The following is a 7672-nucleotide window of genomic DNA, read 5'->3' as shown; positions in this document are numbered from 1 at the left end:
GGAAGCATTGTCTCTGAAGTAAAGGGAGAGGTTCCTTTCAATTTCTTTTACATCTATTTCGTCATTTAAAAGAGAGTCATTCATTTTCCAGTTTGTGGATTTCATAGGTAGGAATGGGGGTTGGAACGTCATGCTAATCGGAGAATGATCAGATATTGTCGAAATTTCAATATGTGATTTAACTAAAAGGTCTAGATAGTGATGTTGCATATAGAGATAGTCTATTCTCGAATGGGAGTCATGGACTTGTGAATAGTGGGTATAGTCTTTTGCGCCTGGGTGCATCATCCTCCATGTGCCTATAAGTTGGGAGTTATGCATTAACCTTCGGATATATGCCAGCCGCTTATGCGGGATGCATGACTTTCCTTTAGAAGCGTCTATAAGTGGTTCTAGGGGGACATTTAAATCTCCCCCCAGAATGATACACCCACGCGCAAAATCTTGTAATTTAGTTAGAATTGTAGACATAAAATCGGCTTGTCCCTGGTTCGGGGCATACAAATTCACTAATGTACATGAAAAGTCACCCAGGCTGCCCCTTATAAACAGAAATCTACCCAAAGGATCAGCGAGGAGGTCCTCAACTGAAAATGCGGTACCCCTGCGGAAACCAATAGCCACACCTTTCGCCTTAGACACATCTGATAGGCTATAATAGCAATTTGGATAATGGTGATCAAATAATTTAGTATGCGTAGTATGTGTTAAATGGGTTTCCTGCAGGAAGATAATATCTCCCTGCATACGTCTTAATTCCCTATATAGCGAGTGTCTTTTGCCTGCAACGTGCAGACCTCTCACGTTAAGTGAGATTAGCTTAGTGTTGGCCATCGGGTTCCCAGGGGGGCTATACACATGAACAATATCTGCAAGGCTGGCAGGGATAACTCAAAGGGGAAAGGGAAAGGAAAAGGAAGAGAGCAGGAGAGGAGAGTGAGGAAAAAAGAGAAAAGAAAGAGATCCAGGAAGAAAACAACCGGAATCTCCATCATGTAAAAATAACAAAAATCTGCACGCAAACTCTTGCGGTGCAAAAACAGGGGCCCCGTGTGGACCCCCCCAGCCGCGCGCTCTCCCCCGAAGGGTCGCCCGCGCCACCAAGGGGATCCCCCCGTCGCCCCTAGATGGGGGGGATAACCCATCCTGTACATCAATGTATGTGTGGCCTACTCGGATCCACACACGTGATCCGGCGCCAGCAAACTCCATGCAATGAAGTTACATAACTCAAACTTTAAGTAAGTTAAGACAGTCAGCTTATATATCTCTAGTAATTGTTATTAAATGCATATCGCAAACCAACCAAAAACTGTAACCAAACCGCTGAAACAAAAAAAAGAAAAAAGGAAGAAAAAGAAAAAACCCCAGAAGAAGCAAAAAAAAAAAAAAAAAAAAGTTTTCTTTCCTCCTTTTTCTTTGGTATGCATAGTTATTAGAGACAATAGCTGAGCTCGAAAAATAGCTTACTGCGACCTCCTTTGAGCGTTTGGCAATCTAAGGCCTTCAAACTGCCTCGTCAGTGGAGTCCCTATGAGCCGGGTGACGTTTACGGGATACTTTCTGCCATTGATCTTCAGTTGTGAGTGGAGGTGATCTAGGGATGCCATCTTGCCACCCAGGGAGTTCAGGTGGTTCAATGCTGAGATCCATGCAGAACGCTGGCAGATCTTCTAGGAATCGCAAGATCGCCGACTTTCCATTCCTTTGAGCAATCAGCGCAGATGGAAACCCCCACCTGTAGGAAATGGCGGTATTACGCAGCTTCTCTGTGAGAGGTTTTAGTGCTCTGCGCCTCTCTAAGGTTTCTCTGGCTAGGTCTGGGAAGAAGGACAAGATCGCTCCATCAAAGTCCAATGATTCTGCCTCTCTTGCTTTCTTCATGATGATCTCCTTCTCCTCATAGTAATGCAGTCTGCATATGACATCTCTTGGCGTATCGGTGGATAGGTTGCGTGGGCGAAGCGCTCTGTGTACCCTGTCTATCTTTAGTGGGTGGTCAGCTTGGTTCCCCAGCAGGGTATTAAAGATGCCGCGGACGGACGCTGCCAGGTCGTCATCCCTTGTCGCCTCTGGAAGACCCCTGATACGTATGTTATTTCTCCTGTTCCTATTCTCTTGGTCTTCCAGCTTGTATAACGCCATTCTGTGCGCAATATACAGATTTCGTGTAGAGGATTTTAAGTCTCTAATGGCGTTGGCGTGCCTGTCTAGCCTCTGCTCCGTCTCCTCCACGCGCTCAAGAACTTGTTCTAAGTCCGTGCGAACGGCAGATAGTTCTTTCTTAATTACCTTTTCAAGGCCCGATAGCATCAGGGCAAGGTCTGATTTGGTGGGGAGTCCGCTTACTAAGTCCGCCACTCTCGAGTCCTCCCTCGGGCTTCTCTCCCTGTCTGATCCACACGAGGATACTGGAGACCGGTGTCTTGTCTCCGGCCTATGGCGAGAGGCGGAGCTAACACTCCTCCCACGAGGCGAGCGGCCTAGGCCGTCTGACTCACCAGGATCTTCAGGCTCCGTAGCAAGATAGCGCTTGATAGAGCTCGCCGGAGTGGCTTTTTTAGTGTGGGATTTACCCGACCTCTTGCCCGTGCCCGGCATGTGTACGGAGGAGTCGTGGATTATGTGTAAAAGGAAGGTTTTTAGTTGCTGGCGCCGGAGCTCACACGATGTGCGTCCTCACCGTCTCATAGCCAGGCCACGCCCCCTCAATACATTTTTTTAATGTAACTGTTCCCATTATACAAGTCTGGGCAGACATTCCATGCCTCTCCAGAGTCGGATCTAGTCACATACTGTAATAAAGCCCACCATACACAAGACATATGCCTCTGGATATTGAGCCATAAACATTACTAGTTCTTTCAATATTTGCATACTAGCAGGAGGGGGATTGTATGTACAAAATATTATAAATGGGAGAGATTATAACCTGGCATATACAAACACATATCTACCCTCTGAGTCCCTTTTAACCCATATACATTCCCACTGCACCGATCTATGTATTAATAGTGACTCCCCACCTAGAGTATGTGGTATGAAATGGGTGAGTTTCCCAAGTGAGTTGAACCCAAGTTTTCTTTAAATATCCAAGATGGTTCCTAATTAAATTAGTTTCTTGTAGAAATATTATTTTGGCCTGTTATTTACTTATCACAGAAAAAACAGTTTTATTGCTGTCCCCAGGGCTTTAACGTTCCATAATAACAATATACACTGATTACTCATTCTTTACATGTGTATATATTTTCCCCATCAATAAGGTGTTCCCCCCTTCAAACCTTAGATTTACTTGCTTCGTTAAATTGTGAGATTTGTCTACATGTATATCCTTTATACCATTTTCATTTACCATCTATATCAAAACAGCAATAAAAAGCATATCTTCCATACCTAAATAGAGGCATTACCAGTGTATCTAACTCCTACACTCGGCAATACGTTGTGCTCCCGCATCCCAACCTCCACCTCCCATACCCGACCTGTCTTAATATATATGTACCACCACCCCCGTAGGAGCCGTCTGGTGATTTTTGGGTTCTCTGTTCTATGCTCAACTCCAAGAATGGCCTCAGCCCCTCTGGCATACCTGGTTAATTATAAAATTTCTGCAAACGCTTTTAGAAATGCAATTGAAGAAAGTACCAATATCAGACAGACAGACACAACTGGTAGTGATAAATGAGCTGCATATATTTTCACGGTTTAAAGCATATAGAAAATTTACAACACGTTTAAACCTTGCTGTAAAGATTAAATATATTAGAAAAGATAACCTTCAATGCTTAGCAACTGTAAGTATAGAAAAGACAGTAATCTATATGCCCTTAATACAGGCGCTGAGAGGGAGGAGAGAAGACTGGTCAACTTCCCAGCTCCTTCTGGGCTGCACACATACAAAGAAAAGAATGGGTTACACAAGTACAGTAAGCATAGTTCTGTAACGTTACAGGTCCTGAGGTGAAGAATTGTAGTGTCTTCTGCTAGAAAACGGTGGGGCCCTTGTTTTAAGAGTGGGTTTAAACACTTCCCGCCTGCCAGCCGTCAAATGATGGCTGGGCAGCGCAGCTCTCGTTCTGGGTGGACGTCATATGACGGCCCTCCAGAACGACTGCTCTTGCGCGCCTGTGGGGGCGAGCATCGCTGCGATCGTTGGTGCGGTGTATTAGTCTGACACACCGTTACACCAATCTCGGTAAAGAGCCTCTGATGGAGGCTCTGCACCACATGATCAGCCGTGTCCAATCATGGCTGATCACAATGTACACAGGAAAAGCCGTTGATCGGCTTTTCCTCACTCGCGTCTGAAGAACGCGAGTAGAGGAGATCCGATCAGCTGCTCTCCTGACAGGAGGGGTCTGTGCTGATTGTTTATCAGCACAGCCCCCCCTTGGATACCCACCCAGGACCACCAGGATGTCGCCAGGACCACCAGGGATTGCCACTACACTAGACCACTAGGTATGCCACCCTAGACCACCAGGGAAATGTCAATCAGTGCCCAGACAGCTGTCAATCAGTGCCCAGGCAGCTGCCAATCAGTGCCCATCCCCCATGCCTGCCTGTGCCAGTGCCATCAGTGATGCCTATCAATGCCATCTATCAGCGCTGCATATCAGTGCCCATCAGTGCCACGTATCAGTGCCACCCATAAGTACCCATCAGTGCAGCCTTTCAGTGCCCATCAGTGTCGCCTATCGGTGCCCATCAGTGCCGCCTATCAATTCCCATCAGTGCTGCATATCAGTGCCGCCTACCAGTGGCCATCAGTGCCGCCTATCAGTGCCCATCGTCAGTGCCACCTCATTGGTGCCATCTCATCAGTGCCCATCAGTGCTGCCTTATCAGCGCCCATCAGTGAAGGAGAAAACTTACTTATTTACAACATTTTTAACAGAATTAAAGAAAAACTTTTTTTTTTTTTAATTTTAGGTCTTTTTTTATTTGTTTAGCAAAAAGTAAAAAACGCAGAGGTGATAAAATATCACCAAAAGAAAGCTCTATTTGTGGGAACAAAATTATAAAAATTCTGTTTGGGTACAGTGAAGCATGACCGCGCAATTGTCATTTAAACAGAGACAGCGCTGAAAGCTGAAAAATGGCTTGGGCAGGAAGGGGGTGTAAGTGCCCGGTATTGAAGTAGTTAAACAAGCTTGCGTGGAGCAGTAATCATCTAGAATGTTCCATTGGGTAGAAATTTAAAAGGACAAACTACTAGAGATGGCAACTCCAAACAAGCATCCTGTGACACTAAAAAGGGAAATTGGTGTCTGCATGCAGTATCAGTATTGTGTCAAGAGGGATATTGGGTTTACACCCGCTCACCAGTCCTCTGTGCAATGACACAACGATAATCCCAGGTGCTGGTTCAGGCTCCTGATGCTCCTAGCGATGTTGTAAGGCACTTGATATCTTGCTGATGGCCGACCGAGATGACTGGTAGCTAGGGATGAGCCGAACACCCCCCTGTTCGGTTCGCACCAGAACATGCGAACAGGAAAAAAGTTCGTTCGAACATGCGAACACCGTTAAAGTCTATGGGATACGAACATGAATAATCAAAAGTGCTAATTTTCAAGGCTTATATGCAAGTTATTGTCATAAAAAGTGTTTGGGGACCTGGGTCCTGCCCCAGGGGACATGGATCAATGCAAAAAAAAGTTTTAAAAACGGCCGTTTTTTCAGGAGCAGTGATTTTAATAATGCTTAAAGTCAAACAATAAAAGTGTAATATCCCTTTAAATTTCGTACCTGGGGGGTGTCTATAGTGTGCCTGTAAAGGGGCGCATGTTTCCTGTGTTTAGAACAGTCTGACAGCAAAATGACATTTTGAAGGAAAAAACTCATTTAAAACTACCCGCGGCTATTGCATTGCCGACAATACACATAGAAGTTCATTGATAAAAACGGCATGGGAATTCCCCAAAGGGGAACCCCGAACCAAAATTAAAAAAAAAAAAATGACGTGGGGGTCCCCCTAAATTCCATACCAGGCCCTTCAGGTCTGGTATGGATATTAAGGGGAACCCCGGCCAAAATTAAAAAAAAAAAATGACGTGGGGTTCCCCCTAAATTCCATACCAGACCCTTCAGGTCTGGTATGGATTTTAAGGGGAACCCCGCGCCAAAAAAAAAAAAAAAAAACGGCGTGGGGTCCCCCCAAAAATCCATACCAGACCCTTATCCGAGCACGCAACCTGGCAGGCCGCAGGAAAAGAGGGGGGGATGAGAGTGCGGCCCCCCCTCCCTCCTGAACCGTACCAGGCCACATGCCCTCAACATTGGGAGGGTGCTTTGGGGTAGCCCCCCAAAACACCTTGTCCCCATGTTGATGAGGACAAGGGCCTCATCCCCACAACCCTGGCCGGTGGTTGTGGGGGTCTGCGGGCGGAGGCTTATCGGAATCTGGAAGCCCCCTTTAACAAGGTGACCCCCAGATCCCGGCCCCCCCCCCTGTGTGAAATGGTAAGGGGGTACATAAGTACCCCTACCATTTCACGAAAAAAGTGTCAAAAATGTTAAAAATGACAAGAGACAGTTTTTGACAATTCCTTTATTTAAATGCTTCTTCTTTCTTCTATCTTCCTGGCTCTTCTGGTTCTTCTGGTTCTTCCTCCGGCGTTCTCGTCCAGCATCTCCTCCGCGGCGTCTTCTGTCTTCTTCTCCTCGGGCCGCTCCGCACCCATGGCATGGGGGGGAGGCTCCCGCTCTTCTCTTCTTCTCTTCTTCTTTTCTTCTTTTCTTCTTTTCTTCTCTTCTTCTCTTCTTCTTCATTTTCTTCTCCGGGCCGCTCCGCAATCCATGCTGGCATGGAGGGAGGCTCCCGCTGTGTGACGGCGCTCCTCGTCTGACAGTTCTTAAATAACGGGGGGGGCGGGGCCACCGTTGAGGGCATGTGGCCTGGTACGGTTCAGGAGGGAGGGGGGGCCGCACTCTTGTCCCCCCCTCTTTTCCTGCGGCCTGCCAGGTTGCGTGCTCGGATAAGGGTCTGGTATGGATTTTTGGGGGGGCCCCACGCCGTTTTTTTTTTTGGCGCGGGGTTCCCCTTAAAATCCATACCAGACCTGAAGGGTCTGGTATGGAATTTAGGGGGAACCCCACGTCATTTTTTTTTTAAATTTTGGCCGGGGTTCCCCTTAATATCCATACCAGACCTGAAGGGCCTGGTATGGAATTTAGGGGGACCCCCACGTCATTTTTTTTTTTTAATTTTGGTTCGGGGTTCCCCTTTGGGGAATTCCCATGCCGTTTTTATCAATGAACTTCTATGTGTATTGTCGGCAATGCAATAGCCGCGGGTAGTTTTAAATGAGTTTTTTCCTTCAAAATGTCATTTTGCTGTCAGACTGTTCTAAACACAGGAAACATGCGCCCCTTTACAGGCACACTATAGACACCCCCCAGGTACGAAATTTAAAGGGATATTACACTTTTATTGATTGACTTTAAGTATTATTAAAATCACTGCTCCTGAAAAAACGGCCGTTTTTAAAACTTTTTTTTGCATTGATCCATGTCCCCTGGGGCAGGACCCAGGTCCCCAAACACTTTTTATGACAATAACTTGCATATTAGCCTTTAAAATTAGCACTTTTGATTTCTCCCATAGACTTTTAAAGGGTGTTCCGCGGCATTCGAATTTGCCGCGAACACCCCAAATTGTTCGCTG

This window comes from Aquarana catesbeiana, linkage group LG08 (genome assembly GCF_042186555.1).
Source record: "Aquarana catesbeiana isolate 2022-GZ linkage group LG08, ASM4218655v1, whole genome shotgun sequence".
Classification (NCBI taxonomy): Eukaryota; Metazoa; Chordata; class Amphibia; order Anura; family Ranidae; genus Aquarana; species Aquarana catesbeiana.
The sequence above is the reverse complement of the archived record's forward strand: the minus strand, read 5'-3'. Positions refer to the sequence as shown.